This window comes from Camelus ferus, chromosome 16 (genome assembly GCF_009834535.1).
Source record: "Camelus ferus isolate YT-003-E chromosome 16, BCGSAC_Cfer_1.0, whole genome shotgun sequence".
In the NCBI taxonomy this organism is placed as follows: domain Eukaryota; kingdom Metazoa; phylum Chordata; class Mammalia; order Artiodactyla; family Camelidae; genus Camelus; species Camelus ferus.
In genome coordinates this window covers 33,700,101-33,727,374 of record NC_045711.1, presented here as the reverse complement: position 1 = coordinate 33,727,374, position 27,274 = coordinate 33,700,101, and the positions used below count along the sequence as shown (strand labels likewise).

At 41.6% G+C, this 27,274-nt stretch overlaps 1 protein-coding gene across 3 annotated transcripts in view; it reads right to left on the bottom strand.

Moving 5' to 3' along the window:
* MARCHF10 (membrane associated ring-CH-type finger 10) overlaps positions 1-12,005 on the bottom strand; it is an 88,531-nt gene extending 76,526 nt beyond the window's left edge. For all 3 annotated transcript variants that reach the window (XM_032457152.1, XM_006177436.3, XM_014552995.2), the window contains exon 1: positions 11,662-12,005. The gene's annotated coding sequence lies outside the window, so the exon portion shown is untranslated. The remainder of the gene's footprint in view (positions 1-11,661) is intronic.
* Between the last annotated feature and the right edge of the window lie 15,269 nt (positions 12,006-27,274).

The following is a 27,274-nucleotide window of genomic DNA, read 5'->3' as shown; positions in this document are numbered from 1 at the left end:
TTTGGGCTCAATTTTCCTACCACTCCGCTACTGAGAGAATACTATGACCAAAAGAAAAAAAGAGAGAATCAAGAGGGGTGAGGGTAGGTGGTCTGGCTCTTCCAGCTAGTTTGGCTCGGGAGATCCAAGAGAAGTGTTGTGCTGTAAAGGGCTTGTAAGAAAAGCTCTTTGGCGGTGACTATTTTATTGTGAAACTGGGAAAGAGCTGGGAGGTCAGACACTGACCATCAAGCCCAGAAGAGAGAGACTCGACGTGTACTTGGGAAACTTTGGGGCTGAGCGGGGATGTCACAGGCTTGACAAGCAATTTGATGCTGTCAACAATATCAATATTGTCGTACTCAAAAACCCGAGGGGCTGTGGTCAGTGTGTATTCTCCTGGACCTGGACTCCAGGAGAGTCTGCGGGGAAGTTATGTACGGGCGGGTCGACTGCCATTGGGCAAATAAATGATCCCAGAGTCCCCGAAACCTGTGCCTTTGAGGCAGAAAAATACGGCGACTGTGGTCAGCAGGAAGGAGGGAGCGGCCAGGCCTCCAGGCTTCAGGCCTGATTTCCCTACAGAATCGTAGAAGTCGAAATGAAAGGTGGTCCCCATCTCCTCCCCCTACTTCCTCGGAGGACCAGGGGCCGCACGGTCGCTGGCGCGGCGGGAGCGGTCCGGGCTGACCGGGCCGTTACCTTGCGAGCCAGTTCTTCCCCTTGCGAGGGGCTAAAGGGGCCGAGGGACGGCGCAGGCGGGCTGGTCCAGGGCGGGGGAGCAGCCCATCAATCGCGCGAGGGCCGTCCTTGTGCTCCTCTTCCTTCTCTCCTCTCTTCTCCCCTCCCTCTACCGCCCCCTCTTCCTCCTCCTCCCCGGAGGCAGCTTTTAGCGGCGGTGGCCCGGGCTTTCTTGGGGCGGTGGCGGTGGGGGCGGCTGCCTGGCGTCCTCCCGTTTCCTTGGCAACCGGGCCTCCTCCCTCGCGCGGGAGCTGGGTGCGGCGAGCGCGGCCCTGGGGGGCGGGGCGGGGCTGCGGCCTGGCGGTCCTGAGCCCGGACGTGGGCGCCCCGCCGGTTGCCGTGGGAACTAGTCTGGATGCGGTCAGGAAGGCAAAGCGGTGATGGCGGCAAGCGGAGAAGAGATGCCGAAGAAGGAGGCAGATTGGCTTTGTCTTGATGTTCAAAGCCCACACCCAGATATCGAGGCTTTCACTCCTGCCCTGAATCAGTGCTGTGCTTTACAAAGAATGAGGTTAGAAAACTAGAGAGGAACATGTTTTCAACTGAATAAAATAATATTAAAGGCAATACACTGGGAGAGGGAAAGACAGTGCAGCCCTGGAGTTTGAGCTGTGCAGGGGAATCTCTGAAATGTCTGATCCAACATAAAAAGGATGAAATAAATGATGAAGGGAGGCACCCTATCAGCAGCAGAACTGAGACAGGAACCCAGTTATCTCCTGTTTATCAGTACTCTTGGCTGCCTTTCCCAAGGAAGGAGGTTCTTAGAGGTTTAGACCAGTGCCCACAGATTTGGAAAGAAGGCACCGGAACCTGTGCTAGACTCACTCTCTGCCAGGTTTATTTCTGTCTGTGGTTTTCATAGGCAAAGATGAGTCTCTTCCATTTATTGTGTGTATTTAGGCATTCAATAATTTGCCAGCTGAGGTCAAGTTAGGACATTTTTGACTGGGTAGAGAATAGGGGAAAAGGAGAATAGAAATTCTTGGAGCTTTCATCAGTGCCCAGAATACCTCGGTGTCTGTGGTTTGGGTGTCTTCTGGGCAATCCCCCAAATCCCCTACAGCATCACACCCTCCTTTCTGTTCTTATCACCACCACCCTGGTTTTGGGCTCCCTAACCTCTTAACTGGATTATTATAAGGTCCTCTTAACCACACCCTGGACCGCCGTCTTCCACACCTTCTCCCCACCATTTCCCCTGTTCTATATCAGTATAGATCCAATGTCATCAGGCCCCTGCTACGAAGCTCTCAAAATTCTTCACTCTCTGGGGAATTAAATCCTCTCCCCAGGGCTCATGTTCTTGGTTTTCCTCATTTAGCACTTCGCTCATACTTCAGCCAGATGAGACTGTATTACACACTGAACATCACTCTCTGCCTTCACACCAACTTCTGAGGCATATCCTGAGCCACGCAGAACCCAGATGAGATATACTTAGATGAAGTCTTTGTTTTGGGCACTTTGTCATCCAACCTTCATCGGTCTTTCAGCAATCCCTAGTACCTTTCCATCTCTAGTGGCCCAACCCACATTCTGTTCTTGTTCTCAGCTAGCTACCAAGTAAGTCCTTATTAAAACATTAACTGATAATTGAAGCTTTAACTGATAAGTACTAACCTAAGACCTCTCCCCATGGTTTTTGCTTTTCAAAAAGAGATGCTTGAACATGCAAAACCTCTAAGACACACTGGATTGAAACTATAATAGTGAAATAGTAGGTAGAGAGTTTGTTCTGTTGGAGCTAAGGTCCCCCTCAAATAAAAATAATTATAATGATTGATGATTAACAGAGAAGGAAGTTGAAACCCAGGTGAAATAGTTGAAGAAAAGTGGTAAGTAACAGACCAGGTTTCAAAGCAGGGCTTCTAATTCCTCTGTGTTGTCTCCTAGTCAGAAAAGCACCTTGGTACATACTGGACCCAGATTTTTCTCCTTCCATTTCAGCATCTGTATAAAATAATACTTTCTACCTCAAAAGATTGCTGTGGGGATTAAATGAGGCAGGACAGATGAAGTACTTCACGTGATACTGGGTGTACAGTCAGCACTCACTAATCAGTAACTTTACTTTCTGAGGCACATTTAAAGATTGTATTTAAGGCATATGATTGTCAACCAGAAATATTTAAAGATTTTTAAGTTACAAGGTTTGGAGATGTTGCTTCATGTCCCAGTTTTAAACTCTCCTACATTTCAAAGAAATTTCTGAAATTTAAGTTCTATGAAAAGAATCATGGTGCCCTTGAAAGAGGATGAGAGTGCCAGAGGTCAGCCTGTAAAAAATTACTGAGCAACTCCTAGCTTAGTGTTTAATGAGTAAACTTGAGCTTAGCCTGCAAATTACAAATAGGATTAGTTATAGCATTTAAGAGCAAAGTGCTAAAGAAGTGAAATAGTGAAGTGAGGAAGAAACACAATTCCTGGTTGGGGAAAGGATCCTGTTCTTCACTGCTCTTTGCACACTGTCCCTGATAGATGAAACATAAATGAAGAAAAAAAAAAAAAAACTTAGACTTAAGTGGAGTCTAATGACTGAGCTATTTGGTGCTTGCAAGTAAGCGTCAAGAAGTTCTTTAGTCTAACAGTTCTGCAAAGGGCAATTTCAAGTAAAAAATTTCAGAAGTCGACCTCATATTTGGTTCTGGAAATCACATTTTTGAGGGAAATATTTAACTCAGTGCAACGAGTAAGCTGTCCAGAGGGGCAGCTGTGCATTCTAAGCCTCCCAAGGGACGGGTGCCCCGTGGAGACCTGGCCAAGCTACTCACTTGATCTGGAAAAACCCGTGCTGTCTTTGTTCATCTAGTATTTTCTCTTCCTAAGGGAGAGAGAGAGTCTAACTAGGTCTCTTTGTCACTATCTAATCACTGATGGGCATAGAGCTTCATGCCAAGTAGCCTCAGAAGGAGATGGACTCCCTCATATACGACATGGTTATTTTTGACCTTGGGCCTTGCCATATCTAATGGGCTTCTGTTCTCATCAGTTGAAGCCAATGAGGTGATGTTGCCTTCATTCAGTGCACAAGATGTGTGCCATGGCAGATGGTTTACAGAATGAATCTCTGGGAGTGACTTTCCTGAGAAAGGATGATAGTCCCCTTCATGGGTTCTCCTCCAGGGCCTCTCTCTGCAGGGGGTTCATCTGATTAATTTTCAAAACTGGCTAATGGCTTATTCAATATGCCATGGTCTGTTGTGATATTCTGCATTCATCCCAGAGATATATTTGGCCAGACTGTGGGTATGCGATGTGACCATCTCTTAATATCGCTCATTAAAAATGGTCCTTTATTGATGTCATTAAGATGGCTAAAGAGCTTGGCAGGCTGTTTCAAGGTGAGCCCTCTGGTCTATGTATATACATTCTGGTGGAAGTCATAGAAGACCCAGGACTGGGTCCTTGGTTTTGTAAGATCGGAAATGCTGTTTTAGTTAATTTAGAGTTGATCTTTTTATGAACTGATTCCCAATAATTCCACTCAGCAGAAACTAAATGTCCTCCACCTGACTAAGTTGTTATTTTATCCCAGAAAATAAAGCTGACCATGGTCATGTGTACCAGGTACTCCCTCCTGGTGGAAAGGCATCCCCAGGGGATCATATTAAAGATCAGAAGGTTTGGTGAATATTGAATTAGATCAAAGGGAATTGAGCATTCTTAAGGGATGTCTCTTGCAGGCTGAGGAGGCCTTAAGGACTAACCTTCCTTCCCTCCAGAGATGTTTGTCTGGATAACTGATTTGGACTATTCACCTGAAAGCTTTAGGAAATTTTTTTTAACCACATCTTTATTTCAGTTAACCGCCTTTTTGCTCAACTTTATGGGACCATTTCTCTTCCAATTATGCCATTAACAACATAGTTTGGAGTTGAGAAGGCCTGGGTTAGAGTCCCATCAGTGACCCTCACTGTATGATAGTGAACAACTTTTAGCTCCCTTCAGACCTTGAGATCCTCACAGTTACAACGGGAATAGTCAGAGCCTCCTCACCAGCTTGGTGTGAGGACAATGAAATAGCAAGTGCAAAGTTTCTGGCATTTTGCCTGCCTCATGAAAGCTTCTTCAACAAATGGTAGCTATCACTATCATGTGCATATTGTAGCTTTAATTCTCCTTGCTGAAATCTGAGGGTACCCCAAGTTACAGCACCCATGAATTTATTAAACATCTCCAAAGACTTGTTATTTCTTAAGAATGTTAATCCCATGTTGCTAAAATCATGGTAGCTCATTTCATTTCATGGAGGTAATGAGAATTGAACTCAGGACCTCGTGCATGCTAAGCACACGCTCTACACTGAGCTGTAGCCCAGCCCCATTGTAGCTAATTTTATATTAGTATTATTTTATTCTGAATTTCAGAGAGTGACATTTGATGACCTCATACCTAATTGTGAGGGTGTATCCAGTTTGGGGCTTGCAGCCATCCATAAACAATTTGAAATTTAGTAATGCCTGTCAGGTTTCATAGGTCAAATATTTGAGACCTGATTGTCTTGTGGGATAAAGTAGACTCTATTAGAGATTGGCAAACTCTCTATAATTAATAAAAAAAAAGTATGTCCTTTGGAAGGAATCCCTTAGAATTTTCCTCTTTTGGAATTGTAGCTGGTCTGTGGTGCTGTTTTACAAAGAAATGGCAAATATTAAACTTTATTGGGATATTGCTTGAAAGTTCAAACAGGCTTTGATTTCTTTATCCACATTCGAAGCTTCAGACTTTTCATAACCCTTCATTATGACAACTGATGCATCTGATGTGAGATTGGATGCAATTACAAGAACTCTGAGAACATAACACATACTACTTTTTCTGAATTTCTGAGAAATTATTACCAAAGGAAAGAATTTGACTTCTGTCCAGGAGGAGTATCTGATTTGTTTGGATTTTGGATAAACTCAAGCCATATATGTTTGGCCAAGAGTAATTTGTGGACTGATCATCAAGCCCTGAGCAAGACTCAGGCTTCAGAAATCTATGACAACATCGAGACCTCGCGTGATCATTACACATGCTTCTGGACAGATGAATACTCAGGCCAAACACAACAACAACAACAAACCCTTCTCACCAACAGGGCACTGAGCAACTCCTAGACCTTCATGAAGTTTTGTTTCGGGTAAAAGTGCCAAGCAGGTGAGAGAAAACAGAGCAACAACCAGACGGCAGCCTCCTAGAGCAGCAGGGGCAGGGCTGGTTTGGGGGGCTGGTGGTGAATCTCCAGTCATCAAGACTGTACCACCCAGAAGAGCATTCATTCCTGACATAGACTGTTTCTAATGTCTGTACTCTTTTCTCTTCAGGGCTCTTTCCTTTATGATTGTCTTTCTTTGCTTTTTGGGGGGGGAGTGGGGTAGGGAATTAGGTTTATTTACTTATTTACTTTTAGAGGAGGTACTGGGGATTGAACCCAGGACCTTGTGCATGCCAAGCATGCACTCTACCACTGGAGCTATACCCATCCCCCCTATGATTCTCTTTCTGTTTTTCTAGTTATATGAAAGTAGCATCAGATTAGCTGCTAACTCTAATTTCCTTCTTTAACCCTTTGTGGCTTCTCATTGCCTCTGCCCCCACCAAGGAAGATGCTTCCTTCCCCTGTAACTGGGGGCAGGGGGAGGCCCTCTCAGGGTATCAACAGACAGCAGGAACAGCTTCGAGGTCTAGCTGAGAACTAGGTGTGGAGCAGCAGGGAGGAGGAGGAGATGCTTAAAGATGGATTGCTGGGGACTGCTGCCAGTGTTCAAAGCAGTGCAGCCCCAACCGGTGAATCTAGAACACTCTATCCATTCACTTAATGAGCAAATCTTTGGTGGATGTCAAGGATATTTACATGTAGACAAATCAATAAGTACACACGGACAAGTGCTATCAGCACCAAGACTCTAATAGCGTGCAGTGACAGAGGATATTGGGGGTGGCGATGGGGAGGATGGGGACCTATTTAGCCAAAGAGGTCAAAGATGGCCTTTCTGGGTGAGACCCGAAGGATGAAGAGGAGCCAGCTCTCTGAGGGTGGAAAAGGGGCACAGGTGGAGGAAATAACATGGGGAAAGTCTTGAGGTGAGAGAGAGCTTAGGGGACTCAAGAGCTGAAAGGAAGCCAGTATAGCTGGAGGACTGTTGTGTGGGAAGGCTGGTGAGGTTGCAAGATTTGGGATTGGGTTTTATTCTAAGTACAATGGAAAGCCATGGAGTGTTTTGACCTATATTTTTTAAGTTTAAAAATTTTTTATTGTTATGGAAGTATAATTGATTCATAATGTTATGTTAGTTTCTGGTGTACAGCACAGTGATTCAGTTATATACATATATATTCTTTTCATTATAGATTATTGCAACCCATTGAATATAATTGCACTTGTGTGCCGATGTGTGCAGGTGTGCATATGTGCACGTGTCTGACAAATCATGTGGAGACCTGTGAGGAGGTTCTTACCAGAACTGGTAGATGTGGCCTCTTGATCTCTATTCTAGCCTTTGAGGAAACTTCAAAATGTCATTCAAGCACATGCTTGGCCAGTGGCACAAGACGACGATGAAAGATGAATTATCAAGCTAATTCTTCTACTTCCAGGGCATAGACAAGACCAGAGGGCCCACCTTGGGTAGTCTGTCCCGATCCTTAACTCCCAGTCTCTGGTGTCAGTGAGTTTCCTCAGAATGTCCCTTAGTGATGCATTTCTGTCACACACCAAGTCGTGCTCCTTTTACTCCCACCTCTTTCTTCCTTTCTTGCCCTCCTCCTCCTCTCCTTCCTCTTCCCTCTTTTCCCTCCTCATCCCATCTCCCCTCTCTTCTCTCTCTGCCTTTCTCATTACTAGAGGAACTTGCCAAACCGCTCTTTGATTTCTGTTTTCCCCAGCAAATTTCTTGGCTGGTCATTTCAGTCGCCGGGTCTCTGCTCTCTTTCCGCGCTGGTCCCTTCCCGGGTTCCTCTTGCCTCTCCTCCACACTCTGCTCCCCCTCCCCTCCCTCCACCCACCAGCTCTGAGGTCACCCAGTTTTAAAAATGTCAACAGGGAAAAGGGCTCCTGCTCTCACCCTGTAAAGAGAAGATGTGAAGCAACGAAGCTCAGTGACATCAGTCCACGGGCATCAGCGCCGTGGAAGACAGTTCTTGAAAACCAGACGGAACAGAAGGTATCACTGTGCGGCCTCCCTTCTTGGCTCACAGCACCCTCTGAGTCAGGATAATGAGAGAACATTCTTGAAACATTACTTAACCACGCTCAGTCCTCAAACAAATTCCTGGATGTGTGTGGAATACAGTACCCCAGCAAGCCTGAGCACAGACGTGCAGGACGGACTTGTTAGCACTCTTCTTAGAGTTGCTACCTCGACAAAGCCACCTTCTCAGCCAGTTAATGTATGTTAAATTTTTGAAAAAAGAGAAAAAAGGCCAGAGACACAGTAGGGCCTCTTATGGCTGCATTTTCATAGTTTTGTATTGTGGTGATGGAGTCTCTGTCTTGGGGTATTGCAGGGAGCCCCTGACATCACACATTAGCAGGAAGAAGTTATGGAAAATTCTTATCAGATATAGAAAAAAAAAAGATATTGTCCATTTCCAAAATCAAGCAGAGGGAGAGAGTCACATCCAGGGTATAGTTTGTCCTTTATTTTACCTACACCTGGAGGGCTGTGTGTGTGTGTTTAACACAGGCGGCTTATCTGAGTGGAATTTAAGAAATTAATTTAACTGAAAATGATTAAATTACAAAGAGAGGGAAAAGCGTTTGGTTGGCATCATACGGGGTCAGAGGCCATTGCTAATGCAATATTTCATCAATTGGCTCATTGCTATTCTTGCATTGATGTGATTTAGTTTCTCAGATAGCTCTTATCGAGGCAGGCTTGCACTGGATACATTATACAGATGCCTCATAATCATTTCAGTGTGTTTACTTTAAAATTTTAAAAGCAATTAAGCAATTTAAAACATATTCATGTGTGTGTGTGTGTCCCCACAACCACAGAGAGATGTTATAGCTGTTCGGACAAGGATTCTGAGTGAACACTAGGGCAAGTGTTAAATTTATACACTGTAGTGCCCTTCATGCATTTCAAAGAGCTTCATGCAGACGAATGTTAAGCTTTTTTCATACCCATTGAATATACCATTATCTCTTTTAATACACTGAAGAAACCAGAGGACAAAGAGTGTCCCTGTGTCCCTTATCCAAGGCTACACAACTGTTGCTAGAACCGTGAGCTTTCTGAGTGCCAGGCACTTACTTGCCACAGATCACAAGTGCTGGAAAGCGGTGGTGGGTCAGTTTGCTAAAAAGAGTAATAATCTACTATGGTGGGGGGGTAGGCTTTTGATATACCCTGACTTTTAAAAATTTTGATACAAAATAGAGCAAAACAAGTCATAATAACGGTCTTCTTCGTAAACAAAACCTACCGAGGTCGGAGATAAAACAGTAACGAGTGTCCGTGGGAAAGGGCCAAGCAATGTTTTGGCAGCATCTGAACAGGTAAGTGTGCACATAGGTGGCAGTAACTTCATGTCCTGACCTGTCTCACGCCTCTTCCCCTTCATCTTTGTTTCAGAATGTTGTATCCAAGGTTTAGAAACACAGGCAGAGTTTGATGCAGGGGTTTGGAACCAAGTGCCATCAGCAGGATGATAGATTGTCCTGGTGCCCCCCATGAGGCAGAGAGGTACAGTCATGTATTCATTCATCAAACGCTTACTAAGCAGCACTGAAGTGCCAAGTACTGTGCTAGGTTCTGGGGACTTAGAGGAATAAGACGTGGTCTTTGTGCTTGTGAGGGAGGAAGGAAAGTAAAGAGGAGCAAGCTCTACAACAGAGGGAGGTGTGGGCCTGGGAGAGGGGGAGGGGGGTGGAAAGAGGGAAAAGAAGGGTTCTCACGGTGAGGGATGGGGGTGCCCTCAAGTATTGCTGGAGGCTTTACTCAGTGTGGCCTGCTGGTGCATCATTTCCGTTCCACCGGAAGCCAGTGCCAGAGGCAGGCTCCACCAGTGCCGCCAGCTCTCCCGGCCTCCCCGTCTCTGCCCTTTTCCTCCCCGACATTCCTTCCTTCCCAGTCTGGAAGGGAGCTCCTAACCGCCTTATCAAATTCTGCTTAGGGCAGCCACACGTGGTCAGTCAATATGTATGGAATCAAATTGATCTGAAAAGTACTCACGTTAAGGTATGAATGACCAGTATGGGGGCCACCTGGGGGCCACCTGGGAGCCACTGTGTTTACTAGGCTTCAAAGCCTTAAGGAAAGAAAAGACTTTCAGCTGGCTAAGGAGAAAAGAGTTTTTCCTAGCATGTTGGAGCCTTCCTGGCACCTCTGAATTCACATATCCTGGATAGTTGCCTACTCTTTGCACTTAAAGCTGGCCCTGTTTCCAAACATTCAGTCTGACGTGTTTTCCCTCCCGGCCCTCTGTTGTGGCTGGGTGATAACGCAAGGGTGGGGCCCGATTACCGCTCTTCTGAGACCTTTTGGCTGGAAATCCCACAAGGCTGCAGAAACAACTGCTTTGAAGCATTTGAGACACCAGTGATGAAAAAGCAAAGCTGCTGTCCCCTACAAATGCATTCGCTAACTTAGTTCATCCTCTACCATATGCATTTTTCCTGCTTCAGGACAGAGCTGGCAGCAGTGAATGCGGGAGTTGGGGGAAAACATCGTGGACAGGTGGATACCATGAAATTACATTCCTAACGTTGGGTGGAAGGAAGGGGGAAATGAACAGTATCCACATCATTCTCCCATGAAGTTTTCCACTAGGATTCTCCCCAGGGTCACATTTGACTGTACAGATGTGTCCTATTGGCATAGAAGGCTGCTTTTGGTTTCATTTCTGTATCCCCATCCAGATGAAGCTGTGTAGGTCCAGTCAGTTCTGTTAAGAATAGTCCCCTTGTAGGAGCCTGGATAGTAAAGACTAGTAATTAAATGTTTTTCAAACCCCAACTCAGTTTATTTTGAGAAGCTGTCTTCTTTTAAACGTTATAAACATCAGTTGAAGTTTCAGAAAGTGGACATGTCTTAATCAGCACAGTCCAATAAATATATAATGTGAGCCACCTAAGTAATTAAAAATTAAGTAGTAATTTTATTTAGAAAAGTAAAAACAAACAGAATTTAATTTTAATAATATATTTTCTTAAACCCACTACATTAAAACATCATTTCAACAGGTGATTGACATAAAAATTATTAATGAGCTATTTTAATTTTTGTACTAAATACTTGAAATTCAGCATCTATTTTTCACTTCCAGAGCATCTCAATTGGGATTCATCACATTCCAGGTGTTCCTGCAAAGGGTGTGGCTGGTTGGTTGTTATCTTATACTGTGACGCTCTTTGTATCTTTAAGTGGCAATGATTTAGATACCTTCTCCAGGATAAAAATATTTACAATGTGAGAATCAGTGTGCCTTGGACAAGTGATGCCCTGGTTGTAGAGAGTGAATTTAAGAGAGTGAATATTAGAATTGGGGCTTCCAGTCTGGGCGTCCTTTAGGGATTTAATGAAATATATATATATTTTAGTGTGAAATGTACAGGCTTTGCTGGCAATCTGACATAAAGGAGAAATTAGCAGGGCAAGTGACTCTTCTCCTGGCATCTGCTCCCAAGCCCTGGGACCATGAAATCCAAGAGTGGGAAGGAACTTTGGAGATTATGTTGAATCTTATTTCTCCTTGGAGATCATGTTGAATTGTTTCCCTCTGTGTGCCTCAGAATCACAGAGAGGAATGTCAGTAAAATATTGATTCCTGGGCTCCCATCTCAGAGAATCAGATTCAGGTGGTCTAGGGTGGGGCCTGGGGCATCTTTTTTTAAACCTCCCCACTTGCCCTCCGGTGATTCTCATGTATGGCCTGGGGTTTTAATGCAGAAACATCCACTTCATTTTATAGGTGAAGAAACAGAGGCTAATGGGTTAAGTGACTCACCCCAGGTCCCACCGCTTGTTGGCGGCAGAGTGGGGTCCGGAATCTAGGAATTCTTCCCATCCCGGTCTCATACACAGAGAAGCATTTCCATAATACCTCTGTCACGAGTTTTTTTTCCTGTTTGGTCGCAGAATGACTTTCATTCTGAATTGAGATACATTATCCAGCTCAACGTAGATTAGAAACTTCAAGTAAAGGCTATGAACCCTTGTTTCCCAGAAAAATCTCCAGATCAGTGATACATTTGAAGTGATTCTGATCTGGGACAATGGCCCTAAAGGCTGCTCATTTGAGGTTCAATCGGAACCTGAAACTCTGTACTTAATACAGGGTTTTCTTGGAAAGGATAGGGAGGAACCCCGATGAAGCAAACACGTGAGTCCGATCAGGCTTGTCTTCATTGACAGCTGGAGCGAGTGGTTCATTAACAGGGGCCTCACACAAAAGCGCCAAGCGGGCAGTGCGCGTGCGCACAGTGGGCTGGCTGGGCGCTCAGGTCACCTTCGAGTGGAACCGCCAATGCCCGGCTCCTGTCCCTCTGCCCCGGCATGACCGTGTAGGTGCTGTGTTGCCAGACCTTTTGATTGCTCAGTCGCTCAGGAAGACAGAAGTGCAGGCCTGTGTTTCTGTTTTTGTGAAGTATTCTGATTTGTGAATGTTGACAACTAATTCAGTTTTTAGAAAAACGCCATAAGGGTCAATTAAAGCCCACTCATGGGGCTATTCTACCTGTAAGCATTATGAATGCAAACTTTTAGTTAAGTCGAAGACTTCTTCAGACTCAATTTTGAGTTTTATTGGTTTACCAAATGTGTGATCTAATACCATAATGCTTACTTTTGCCCAGGTCCTGTGAAGCTGATGGAAGCAGGCATCCGTACCAGAGGGAAAAATAGTGGAAAAGTAAGTACCTCAGTTCCTTTTAAAATTTCATTCGTTTTCTCACTGTCCACGTTATTTTTGTGATGTGTCATAAATTTTCATAATGAAGTTGAAAGTAAAGATAATTACTGTTCTTAAAATCTAGTATTATTTATTTTAAAATTCTTTTTGAACGTATGTCAGGCTATAATTAGCAATGCCATGGGATAGGATAGTTCTGCTATACAGGGCTGTATAAGGAAAAATGTTTTCATTCACTGTGAAATGAAGTGGAAGTTTCCATTGGCGTCCTGGGGCAACCTCTTAGCCAATGAAACGATAACCCAAATAAAAATTAGAATTACTCTTACCCACATTCTTCATTTCAAGAAGAAGCCATCCTGGGTAAGTACACAGTGTGACACTGAGAGCCCTTGATTGCAAATAATCTAAGGTGTTAATAACACATGAAGCCTATTTAGTTAACAACTTAAGAATTGATACTAAATTCCCCTTTAATCTGAAGTATTCATACAGCAAAAATAAATGTAAGTTATTTGTGAGGCATATTGGAGATGAACGTAAAATATGTATGGCATTTGTATCTTGGTTATTCTTCCTACACATAACCTTGAATTTTGCTATGGTTCTTTTTTTTTTTTTTTTTTTAATGTAAAAGGCTCAGAATTAGAATCTGTACTTGTGAGAATCTGTTTCAGGTATATTTCTGTGAACAGTTCCACTGTCCTCAAATAACCAGAGGTGGGTAACTGTTTCTGACAAAAGCTGAAGGGAACAGGATTAAACAAGAATTAGAGCGATTATATTTTCTTTATCTAAAACCTTCAAGTCTTTGGAAAGCTGCTTGGTTTCTATTTTGAGCCATGCTGCCCACATATCTTAACAACAGAATTTTTGCATAATTTTGCTCTTCCTCTTTTTATCTCTGTTTGGGTGTATTTATTATTTCATATGTGATGATGCAAAGCTCATTAAAAGGTCCATTTATATTTTTGTTATCTGTATTGGGATCTAGCTGTTTTTCTCTTACTGTTTATAGAACCTGCACTGTAATAGTCAGATTTGCTGGCAACAGGCCCTTTCTAACACCGTATACATTCCATTCGCCTCTGTGACTCTATTTATGGGAGTCTGTGTGATTTACTCAAGACAAATAAAGACAGTGTAAAAGGATGGGACATGGATTTCTCCATCCATGGAAATTTAGCACTTTCAGAGGGAGGTTTATCTTAGGTTCTTTTTTTTCCCTCCAATTTAATTAAAACAACCACCAAAAAAAGCCTCAGTCTAAATGAGTGACAGTTGGCAGATCTGCATTATTCAACTGGAGGGACTCCAGAGTTTCTGATGCTTGGAGATGGACATGTAATTACCTCCTGTCTGTGACTATTTTCTACCAGGCTAAGCCCAGTGTTTATTGTAAACTATCTGCCATTAAAAGCTGTAATAGCAAGCCTTCTGTTCCTACACCATAAATTTGACTTGCACTGTTTTTTTATTTACCTTCCTGTTTTATTATATTCTTTGAAATGTTTCATTATAAAGGAAGATAACGTTAAGAATGAAAACTGAACACGTTCCAAATTCATGCTTGAAAAAAAAGATATGCTTAGCATACATACACACGTCTGTGTGTGTGTGTGTGTGTGTATGTGTGTATTTTTTTTTTTTTTTTGCATACACCCAGATAGTCCTGATGGCTACTTTCTGGATATTGGCAGCTTCTATATAACTACTATTAGATGTAGTTACTATTAGTACATCACTTGTTAAATGCTCCAGAAAATAGCCTAAAAATCAAAGTTTAACCAGAGCATATAGGCCCAGGGCATCATTTCTCAAACTTCTGGTTCTCATGACCCCTTTATACTCTAAAAACTTTTGTTTTTGTTTGTGTGGATTATATCTATCAAATTTACTGTATAAGAAATGAGAACTGAGATAATGTAAAAATACTTACTTGTGTTAAAGTAATTTAAAAAAACCTTTTACATGTAACATTAATAACATTTTAAAAGGAAAATAACTGTTTTCTTAAAAAAATTTAGTGAGAAGAGAGGGATGGTTTTTAGATTTTGTGTGACTTAATAGAAGACAGATTCTCATATCTGCCTCTTCATTCAATCTGTTGTGATATGTTGCTTTGGTTAAAGTATATGAAGAAAATCTGGCCCTACATAGATACAGAGTTGGAAAAGAGAGTATTTTAACAGCTTTTTCAAATAGTTACGAACATTTTTCTTTGATCCCAAATCCAGACTCAACAAGTGGTGTTTTCTTAAAGGTTAGTTGCAATGAGGAATCTGAAATCCAGTCAGTGGACTTTAATTTACTTTTTTAAAAGAATAGATTTTACTTTTTAGAGTAGTTTTAGGTTTACAAGAATTGAGCAGATAGTACAGAGAGTTCCTAGGTACCACCCCACCCCCACCAGGTTCTATTATTAATATCTTGCGTTAGTGTGGTACAGTTGTTACAATTGATGTGCCAATATTGGTATGTTATTATTAGCTAAAGTTCATAGTTTCACTAGAGGTCACTCTTTGTGATACATAGTTCTATGCATTTTGAAAATGCATGTCATGTGTCCACCATTACAGTATACAGAGTAGTTTCACTGACCTAAAAATCACTGTGCTCCACCTACTCACTCCTTCTCTTCCCCTGAACCCCTGGCAACACTTGATCTTTTTATGGTCTCTAAAGGTTTGCCTTTTCCAGAATACCTTACAGTTGGAATCATACAGTATCTACCCAGTTAGGACTGGCTTCTTTCACTAAGCAATATGCATTTAATATTCCTTTGTCTTTTTCATGCCTTGACAGCTCATGTCTTTTTATAGCTGGGTAATATTCCATTGATGAGTGTATTACTGTTTATTATCAATTCACCTTTTGGGGACATCTTGGTTGCTTTCAGTTTTTGGAAATGATGAACAAAGTGATCAGAAACATTTGTATGTGGGTTTTTGTGTGAACATATGTTTTCAACTCATTTGTGTTAATATCAAGGAGCGTGGTTGCTTGGTTCTCTGGTAAGGCTTGTTTATCTTTGTAAGAAACTGCCAGACTGTCTTCCAAAGTGGCTGTACCATTTTGCATTCCTACCAACAATGAATTAGAGTTCCTGTTGTTCCACATCCCTGCCAGCATTTAGTATGATCAGTTTGTTGGACTGTAGCTATTTAATAGGTATATAGTAGTATCTTACTGCTTTAATTCACAGTGCCTTAATTCCCTAATGACATATCACGCTGAGCATCTTCCATATGCTCACTTGCTATCTGTGTATTTTCTTTGGTGAGGTGTCTTTTGAGGCCTTATACTCATTTTTTTAATTGGGTTGTTTATTATCGTTGAGTTTTAAGAGTTCTTTGTATACTTTGGGCACTAGTCTTTTATCAGATATGCATTTTGTAAATACTTTCTCCCCACCTGTGGCAGGTCTTTCTATTCTCTAAAATCAGTGGTCCTTTCATACTGGTACAGTTTGGTGCCACTTCCTTCATTAATGCTAAGACACCAGCAGTTTTACCCATCATTGTTGTGTCATAGCGCAGATTTCAACACAGAGAAAAGGCAAATAGCATCTCGGTATTATTATAAAAATAATAATTTTATGGGCACCCCTGCAAGGGTCTCAGAGATCCCCCAGGTCCACAGACCACACTTTGAGGACCACTGGTCTAGAGCAAACAAGTGCAACCGTATATTTAGTTCAACCAGAGAAAGCCCAAATAAAATTAGAAATCTCGGCTTCCCTAATGTAAAATGTTAACATAGTTTTCTGCAAAAATGATTTAGAAGGCACAGAAGAAATATTATGCACTGAAGTCAGTGTTCTAATTCATTGGGCAGAGTCAATTTTGTTTAGATTTTTTCCCCCAGTGATTCTTGGCAGAATATCATTCTTATTTTTCAAGAAATACATTGTGTATGTGTGTGTAAATCTATCACCTAAAGTTTGTGAGCCAATGAATGTCTCTAAATGGCGAAAAAAAATTGGTAGAGGATGCCAGCAATGGGCTAGTATTTGTATATAGAGACAATATATGGAGTGCTCAATTTTTTCCTTTCTTTTCCCACTCCTCCACTAGTGTCTAACAAACATAGAAAAAATAGGGAAAGAACTCTAGCTTTGCAAACCAGACAGACCTGGATTTGATTCTTTGCCATGCAGTCTTATTTAACTTCTCCGAGGCTTTTGTTCCCCATCTGTAAAAGGGAAATGAGATCATTGCCAAGGCTGTGAAGATTATATAAGACAATATGCGTTGGGCTGCACCCTGCAGGCCTGCAAGACCTGTACTTACCCAGCTTCATGATACAGGGGAAAATGTGGGGCACAAGAGGATGGCCGTGTCCCAGGTCCCAAGACGAGTCCCTGGGATGTGCCCCATCAAGTAAGGGTTCTGGGCTTCACACAGGAAAGAATTCAACAACGAGCTGTAGTTGAGTAAACGTAGATTTATTCAGAGAGATACACACTCCATAGACCAAGTGTAGGCCATCCAGAAGGCCACGAGGCAGGGGTGGCGGTAGTGGAGGGGAGTGATTAAAGTAAAAGTAGATACACTCTCCATAGACAGAGTGTGGGCCATCTCAGATACCAAGAGAGAGAGTGACCAGAGGCAGGCACAGCACTGCTAGTTTTTATGGGCTTGGTAATTTAATTTCATATGCTAATGTGAGTAGGAGGATCATTCCAGCTACTCTGGGGAAGGGGTGGGGATTCCCAGGAACTGGGAGGAGGTTACCAGTTACAGGGGGAATTGACTTCAGGTTGGCTCATTGGTTACCAGGGAAACCAGCCGAGGAGCATGCCCCTCACGGCTCCTTTGATAAGCTATCTGATAGAGGTGTTCTGATCTAAAGATTAGAACAATCACTAGCTGGGGCAGGGAGCAAGTATGTAGGCATTTACTGATTTGGCTCTGTGATGAAGAGGGAGAGTCAGTCATGTGAATAGGATGTAGGTGAGACAGGGACTAGTTGAGCAGGGGATGTACAAAGAGCAAGAAAACAGCCATCTTGGTGACCTGATTATTCAATATGTGAGGGGTCTTGAACATTATTGGTATCACTCAAAATAGCCAATATTATCATCAAAAGTCATTCCCTCTATTTTTAAGAGATTCAGTCTATTGTTTTTCTGGCCCAGGTAATTTATACATTACTGTGAGTTTACTGGAGAAAATATTAATGAGACTTAGTGTGCCTCTCCAGGAATACTGTTTTCACAGGGACCAAAACCAGAGAAATAAAACTGGTATTGCCAACCCTCAGCAGAGGGACTAAAGATGTGAATGCATATGAGAAGCAGCTAGAACAGAACCTAAGGATGGGACCCACAGGAGGTCTGACGCACAACTGATGGGTGCCTGGGACCCATTCCAAAGGCAAATGTATAGCAATGATCGAAAGTTAAGGGTGAAGTCAAATCATAGGATGTGTTCCAGAAATAGCAGGAATGCAAAATCAGTGGTAAGCCACCAGGGAGATGCCGCAGGGATGCACGTGGCCACACAGAATTCCCATGGGCGGGATTTGTTGCACCTTCCCTTCATCCAGAAGCACCTTGATGCTGCTTTTGGAAAGTGTTACAAATCAAGGAACAGCTGGATGAGGATGTATTTTTAGGGCGGAGGAGACCTTGACACCCTTGAAAGTCAGAATTTGGGTCCTGGAGCCATGTTTCCTGTGCTTTGAATCCTAGCTTCTCTGCTTTCTGTTGTGTGATTTAGGGGGATCACACAGGGCAGTTCTGTCTTCTCAAATGTGAAATGGGGTAAGTGTCAGGAGGACATTGCTTCATGTACAGCATCCAGAACAGTACCTGATGTGAGGTAAGGGCTTAATAAATGCCAGCTTTTGTTATCATTAGTCTGCCACCCATGTCGTTCACTCCTCTGCCAACACTGAGTACAGCTGTGTGACACTTCTGTGCGTGTTCCTGTAGGCCTGTCTCCCTCAGATGCCGTGATGTTTTTGGTCAAGTAGTATGTCCCCCTGATGCTTCCATTTCTATTTCCTAGTTAATGCCATGCCAGGATTACTAAAAAATAGAGCCACAGCATGATGTTATTTATGGAGACTTCAGACCCTCCACCAATGACTGCAGCTTCAGGCCATAGAGTTTTAAAAGATTTCACTCTAAGAATGATTTTTATCGTTTTACTCTTTTGGTATACGAAGCGTGGTCACTGTAGAAAATTTAGAACACTAAGGAAATTTAAGCCACAGGTAATCCCAGAGTTAACACTAGGATTTTGTTTTGATGAATTTCCTTCTAATCATATTTGCACCCATACCTAGCACGCTAAGTTCTTTCGATCATAAAATGCAAATACTGATGGAGAAGGCATTTATCAGGTCTTTATCAATTAGTAAGCCAAGTTTTACTCAATATCAGTTCTAATTGTTGAGGTTTTTAAGTGATAAGAATCTTTGAAGCAATTAAGTGCACACTAGGTAAGGAGTTAAGTTGCCATTCAGTCACAATGCAGTTATTCATTCAATAACCATTTATTAGCTACCTGCTATGTGGCTCGGTACTGCTAAGCCCTAGTGATAAAGAAATGAAAAACAAGCAAAAACCCCAAACAGTTGGCTCCCTAGTTTAATTGCAGTATTGCTTTCAGTAGGAAAAAAAGACATTTATTAACAACCTAATGGTTCGTCTGTACATGATGGTGCAGCTCTCCATTAGGATTCTTAAAAAGTAGAAGTAACAGGGAAGGTAGAGTAGATGTACTTTTCCCTATTCTTTCCACGAAGTATAACTGAAAACCCTGATCATCATCTTTAAAACAAACAAAAGAAGACTCTGAAAGGTGGACAGGCAGAATGGCTAGGGACTTCAGGACCTGAGGAACAATATGGCGGTGAGTTTCTTGAGTTTTCTTTTTTGCCTGGTACATCCCAGACTTGGAGCAGAAGGAGCCAGCAACCTGGAAATGCCAACAGGAGCAGACAAGAAAAACCCAACAAATGCCTGCTGTCTCTACTCAAAGGACTGGGAAAGGGGCAGCCTAGCAAGACAGAGAACTTTGAGAAATGCTATGGGCTGAATTGTATCATCCCCCTGACCTCTACCTGCTGGCCAGAAAGATTTTGTATGTTGAAACCCTAACCCCACAATGTGTTAGTATTTGGAAATGAGGCCTTTGGGAGGTAATTAGGGTTAGATGAGGTCATGAGGGTGGGGCCCTCATGATGGGATTAGTGGCTTTATAAGAAGAAGGAGTGTGAGAGTCTGCTTGCTCTCTGCCACGGAGGACGTAAGTGAGAGGTGGCCATCTGCAACACAAGGAGACAGCCCTCACCAGACACTGACCCTGTTGTGCTTTGACCTTGGACTTCCAGTCTCTAGAACTGTGAGAAAATAAATTTTGGTTAAGGCACCTAATCTCTGGTGTATATATTTGGTATAGCAGCCCAAGCAGACTAAGATAGATTTTGGTGCTAAGAAGTGGGGTGCAGCCATAACAAATACCTAGACATGTCAAAACAGCTTTGGAACTGGGTGATGGGTAGAGTCTGGAAGAGTTTTGAGGCGCTTGCTAGAAATATAGATGTTAAAGTGATTTTGGTGAGATCTTGGACAGAAATCAAGAACAGGTGTTTGAAAACTGGAGGAAAGGTGATTTTTGCTATAATGTAGCGAAGAACTTGGCTGAATTGTGTTCTAATATTTTGTGGAAGGTAGAACTTGTGATTGATAAAGCTGAATACTCAGCTGAGGAGATTTCTAAGTAAAGTATTGAAGGAGAAGCTTGGTTCCTCTGAATACTTACAGTAAAATGTGAAAGGGGAGAGATTAATTGAAGAAGGAATTATTAAGCAAAAAGGAACCAGAACTTGAAGATTTGGGAAATTCTCAACCTATCCATATTGCGAAAAATGAGAGGTTGTTCTGAAGAGAACACTAGGAGTGTGGCTGAACAGCATTTGATAGAGAGGTCATGGGTGCAGCTCATGGAATTAATCAGTCATTTCAGCAGAAGCCAGGAATAGAGATGGGTTAATACCAGGAAAGACACTGCCAATTTGAATTAAAGGGAACATTAAAAAATGAGATGAAATGAAGGAAGGCTGTTAGATTTCTTAAATCCTCTAAGTTCAGACCATAGAGCTATTTGGCTCCAAATATGTGCTATTTAAAGAAAAGGAAGAACAACCCTGAAGGCAATTCAGAGATCATCAAAGCCACCACCTGGGTTTCAACAGGCCATGCAGCTTCTGAGCGAAGGGGCCAGATCCCTGTCTGGCAGAGCCACAGAGATGGAATCACTGTCTCAGTGGGTCCATAAGGCAGAGCAGAGAACCAAACAGGATTATTCTCAGGCTTTAAGGTCTAGTGGGACTTACCTTGCTAAGTTTAAGACTTGCTTGAGACCCATCACCCTTTCCTTCTTTTCTGTTTCTCCCTTTTGGAATGGAAACGTCCACCCTATGCCTTTCAGCATCTACAAAACACCTACAACAGTCAACATTATATTAAATGGTGAAAGACCCAAGTTTTCCCCTAAGACTGAGACAAAGCAAAGATGTCCACTCTCACCACTCTTATTGAACCTAGTGTTGGAAGGTCTAACCAGTACGATAAGGAAAGAAAAGAAAAGGCATATAAATGGGGAAGAAAGGAATCAAAATGTCCCTATTTGCTGATGACACAATTGTCCACATAGAAAATACCAAAGAATTTTCCCCCTCCCCCCCCCCAGAATACCCTAAACCAAAACAAACAAAACCCTGTGGAATAAATGAGTTTAACAAGGTTATGTGATACAAGATCAAGATACCAAAATCAGTTATATATACTACCAATGAACATGTGGATACCAAAATGAAAAATATAATATTAACAATCACTCAAAAAATGCCTAGGTAAAACTCTAACAAAACAAGTACAGGACTTTTATGTTGTAAACTATACAATATGAGGACAGATATCAAAGAAGATCTAAACAAATGGAGAGAGATTCCATTCTCATCAGTTAGAAGATTCAACATAGTAAAGATGTCAGTTCTCCCCAGATGGATCTAAAGTTTAATGTAATTGCTATCAAAATCCCAGAAAAAATTTTTAAATAGATATAGAGAAGAATAGTTTAAAATTTCTGTGGAAAACCAAAACAAAAAGCTAAAACAATTTTGAAAAAGAATAAGGTGGGAGTAATCAGTCTATGTGATTTCAAGACTTACTCTATAGCTGTAGTAATTAAGATTGCATAGGATTGGCAAAGAGACACATTAGATACATATTAATGGAATAGGAAAGAGAATCTAGAAATAGACTCACACAAATATGTCCAAATGACTTTTGACAGAGATGTAAAAGCAATTCAAAGGAGGAAAGCCTTTTCAAGAAATGGCGCTGAAGCAATTAGACAACCATAGGCAAAAACAAAGTCTCATATTTTTCTACCAAAAAGTAACTAAAAAAGATCACCAGCTTAAATATGAAATGTAAAACTAAGATTTTTAGAAAAAATAGGAAATCTTTGAGATGTAGGGCTAGGAAAAGCGTTCTTAGACTTGACACTCAAAACAGGGTCCATAAAAGGAAATGCTGATAAATTAGACCTCATCAAATTAAAATTTTTGCTCTGCAAAAGACTCAGGTAAGGGGATAAAAGACAGCTCTGGAAATATTTCTATAAAGAAAATATTTGCAAGCCACATATCTGACGTCTAGAATATGTAAAGAATTTTTTAAAACTCAACAGTAAAAAAAGTAAAAATCCAATAATAAGATGGCCAAAAGACATGAAGAAAACAGTAAAGATGGCAGATAAGCACATGAAAAGATGTTCAATATCACTAGTCATTAGGGGAATCCAAATTGAAACTTGCCTGTCAGAAATGCTAAAATAAAAAATAGTGACAATATCAGATGCCAGCAATGATACAGAGAAATTGGATCACTTACATACAACTGGCATGATGTAAAATGGTGCAGCTGCTCTGGAAGACAGCTTGGCAGTTTCTTTCTTTTTTTTTCCCCTCTGGAGCATTCTTTTCTTTTCTTTTAATTTAAGTAAAGTCAGTTACAATGTGTCAATTTCTGGTGTACAGCATACTGTCCCAGTCATGCATATACATACATATATTCATTTTCATGTTCTTTTCCATTAAATGTTATTGCAAGATATTGAATATAGTTCTCTGTACTATACAGAAGAAATCTGTTTTTTAATCCATTTTTATACATAGCGGCTAATGTCAAATTCCCAAATTTATCCCTTCCCTCCTTCTTTCCCCCAGTAACCATAAGATTGCTTACTATGTTTGCAAGTCTGTTTCTGTTTTGTAGATGAGTTCATTAGTGTCCTCGTTTTTTCTTTTTTTAGATTCCACATATGAGTGATTTCATATGGTATTTTTCTTTCTCTTTTTGGCTTACTTCACTTAGAATGATGATCTCTAGGTCCATCCATGTTGCTGCAAATGGCATTATTTTATTCTTTTTTATGGCTAAGTAGTATTCCATTGTATAAATATACCACAACTTCTTTATCCAATCATCTGTTGATGGACATTTAGATTGCTTCCATGTCTTGGCTATTGTATATAGTGCTGCTATGAACATTGGGGTGCAGGTATATTTTTGAATAAGGTTCGCTCGGATATATGCCCAGGAGTGAGATTGCTGGATTTTTAGTTTTTTGAGGAATCTCCATACTGTTTTCCATAATGGCTGTACAAAACTACATTCCCACCAATAGTATAGGAGGTTTTCCTTTTCTCCACACCCTCTCTAGCATTTATTGTTTGTGGACTTTTTAGTGATGGCCATTCTGACTGGTGTGGGGTGATACCTCATTGTAGTTTTGATTTGCATTTCTCTGGTAATTAGCGATACTGAGCATTTTTTCGTGTGCCTATTGGCCATTTGTTTGTCTTTTTTGGAGAATTGCTTGTTTAGATTTTCTGCTTATTTTTGGATTGGATTTTTTTTTCTTATTAAGTTGTATGAGCTGTTTATATATTCTGGAAATTGCATCATTTGTCAGTCCTTTGTCAGTCACATCATTTGCAAAGATCTTCTCCCATTCTGTAGGTTGTCATTTTATTTTACTTATGGTTTTCTTTGCTGTGCAAAAGCTTATAAGTTTAATTATGTTCCATTTGTTTATTTTTGCTTTTATTTCTATTGCCTGGGTAGACTGCCCTAGGAGAATATTGCTAAGATTTATGTCAGAGGATGTTTTGCCAATGTTTTCTTTTAGGAGGCTGATTGTGTCTTGTCTTATATTTGTCTTTAAGCCTTTTTGAGTTTATTCTTGTGTATGGTGTTAGAGAGTGTTATAACTTCATTGATTTACATGCTGCTGTCCAGTTTTCTTAACACCCCTTGCTGAAGAGACTGTCTTTTCTTCATTGTATATTCTTGCCTCCTTTGTTGAAGATTAATTGACTGTAGGTCTGTGGGTTTATTTCTGCGCTCTGAACTCTATTCCATTGATCAATATGTCTGTTTTTGTGCCAATATCACACTGTTTTGATTAGTGTAGGTCTGCAGTATTGTCTGAAGTCTGCGAGGGTTATTCCTCCAGCTTTGTTCTTTTTCTTCAGTATTACTTTGGCAGTTCTGGGTTTTCTGTGGCTTGGCAGTTTCTTAAACCAAACATGGAATGACCACACAACCCAGCAATGACACTCTTGGACATTTACTTCAGAAGAGTTCACACAACCTAGACACAAATGTTAATTGCAGCTTTATTCATAGCAGCCCTAAACTGGAAACAACCTAGGTGTCTTTCAGCAGGTGAATGCATGTGAGTGGCAGTATATCCACAATACTACTGAGCAGTGGAAGGAATGAACTATTGGTACAACAACACTTCCATGACTCTCTGGAGGATTAATGTGAATGAATAAATCCAATCCCCAAAGATTATATACTATATGATCCCATTTATATAACATTCTTGAAATGACAAAATTATAGAAATAGATCAGTGGTTGCCAGAGGTTAAGGAGGGGATGGGGCTGGAAGAGATGTGGGTGCACTTATGAAAGGGCAGCATGTGGTGAAGGAAATGTTCTGAATCTTGATTGTATCAATGCCAATATTCTGGTTGTGATGGTCCTATAGTTTTTTTAAGATGTGCCACTGGGGGAAACTGGGGAAAGAGTATACAGGATTTCTCCGTATTATTTCTTACAACACATGCGAATCTACAGTGATCTCACAAGAAGTCTCTTAAGAAGAGTCAGGTAATGCTTTTGCTGCTTGGGATATGACAGATGTCCCAAGAGAGAGTCCTCCAGCTTTTCCCTACTCCAAGCCCACCTCAGAACGACTGTTCAACTGCTCACCTTTAGGGGTTCCCTGTTGCCCCTATCTAGAGCATTCCATTTAATGCTCACTGCAACCCTGTGAAGTGCCATTAGTCTCAGCTCTCTGATGAGGAACCTGAGGTCAGTGAGGTCCACTGACCTTCCCCAGGCTACATAGGTGCAAAGCCCAGTGTTCTCAGACTCTAAAGACCATGCAATAAGCCACCTTCAAGATGCAGATGATCACATTTTAATTAAAGTGGGGAAAGGGGGTGGAGAAGAGAAATTTTAGAGGACTCAGATCAGGTAGGAGCAAGCCCAATTTTACATCTCCACCCATCCCATCCTGCTTTGAGGAGATGAGGCCTTTTCAGAATTTCCAACTCAGGGACATCTTGCCCCCTCCTTTGAGACTCTCAAAACCTCTGGTTCAGTGCCGTCCACACTGCTTGCCAGTCAACCTCAAGGAGATGTGTCTATTAAAGATGACATATGGAAAACATGCATCCTGGGTAGCAATGCCGGGGCACTCCAGAAGCCCAGAGGAGCCAGGTGCCAGCCCAGGGGAGTGGGCAAAGCAGGGCAAAACCTTCCCAGGCAGAGGCTCAAGACTAGGTCCCCAGGATTACAGTTCATCATTGCACAGAGCTCAAGAGTGAGGGGGTGGGAGAAGAGAATGCAGAGGGTGGCAGGGCCGACTGCACGCTCTAATCCCCTGGTTAAAAATACCACCCTAGCTTTACTCTTAGAGATCCTGAATTCAGCTCATCTGCAGTAAGGGCACTCCAGTGCGGCCAGCGTCCTGGATGGAGGGGCTCGTTGGTACACAGGCTGGCTGGTACAGTCTGAGTCTCCTGTAGCTTCCACATCCAGCCCTCTGAAATTATGGCTACATTAACGATGAAAAAGTCATTGCTTAGAGATACTTGCTGAAGTATTTACAGATGGGACCACTCATGGACAGCATCGAATTCCGTGCTAATGGGTTTGGTTTATATTTTGAAGGCAGAGGACATAATTGAAGGACGTCAAGTAGACGTGGTTACAAGATCAGATTTGTAATTTTGAAAGGCCACTGGGATTTGTCCCAGTAATGTCCTTTATAGCAAAAGAAAGTCTTGAATCACAGGTTGCATTCTGTTGTCACATCTCTTTAGCCATCTTTAATCTGAAATGCTTCCTTGGTGCTTTCACTGTCTTTTCTGAACTTGACATTTTTGAAGGATCTGGTCTGTTATTTTGCAGAATGTCTCGATTTGCGGTTGTCTGATGCTTCCTCACGGTGATATTCAGGTTATGCATTTTGACAGAAATACCCCAGAAGTAATGCTGTGTCCTTCTTAGTGCAGGGTATCAAGTGATGTGCACGTTAATCGTGCTGCTAATTCAGATCACTTGGTTAGAGCGGTGCCTGTCAAGTCTCTTCAATAGAAAGTTATTATTTTTCCTTTTGTAATTTACAAATTGATTCTCGTCAAGAGAGATTTTGAGACAATTGTAAATAAGTGGTTACTCCTCAAATTTTTACCCTTTAGTAAAAATTAGAGATTTTTGCTTGAATCAATTATTAACATGATGGTCGCCAAATGGCAATTTTCTACTTTCATCATTCCTTCTGTATTTACCAGTTAGCTTTCTTTTGTAAGGCAGAAATTTCCTTTCTCTTCAATTTATTTATTTAAACACACATGTGTTTCTTTCTTATGTGTTCTTTCTTATTTTTTTCAATAAATCCCTTGACTTTTCATCTTTCTGCATCATGTTTTAGGTGTTTCTCTTGTAAATAGCCCGTGGCTAGAATTTTTATTTTCAGACTGACTTTCTAACCTTTAAACAGTGAGTTTTATTCATTTATACAAATTGTAAAAATAGTATACACGGAATTATTTCTATAAGAAAGGTAGATCTACACGTACTGATGTAGAAAAATGTCTAGGATGAAGTTTTAAGGAAAAAAACAAATTGCATAAAAGTTTGTATGATATGAGCCCATCTGTTGGGGGAAAGAGTGTATGTACATATATTTCCATAGTCATAAATGTTTCTGGAAGGTTTTACAAGGAGGGTAACATTGGTGGCTTCTAAGGAGCTGGAGTCGGGGTCGGGGGTCGACTCATAGTTTACACATTATTTAAATTTTAGTTTCTGTTAACAGGTGTTCTCTTCTCATTAAAAGGCCCAAGGCGTCTACCAACTATAAAGCCCACAACACAGGACAGAGACTGATGAACACTGCCCTGCGTATTACTCAAGGCTGTTAGTGGAAAGCCCAGGCAGGGGGTATAAGAGCAGGCCAGACGAGGGGTCGGGGAAGCCCCCAGGAGCAAATGACATCTGAGTGCATTTCTGAAGTGGGGCGTCTTGGCTTCATGGAGATCAGGCAGGCCTGGATTTGAGTCTCTATTTAGCTACTCATCAGCTGAGTGACTTTCAGCAAATTCTG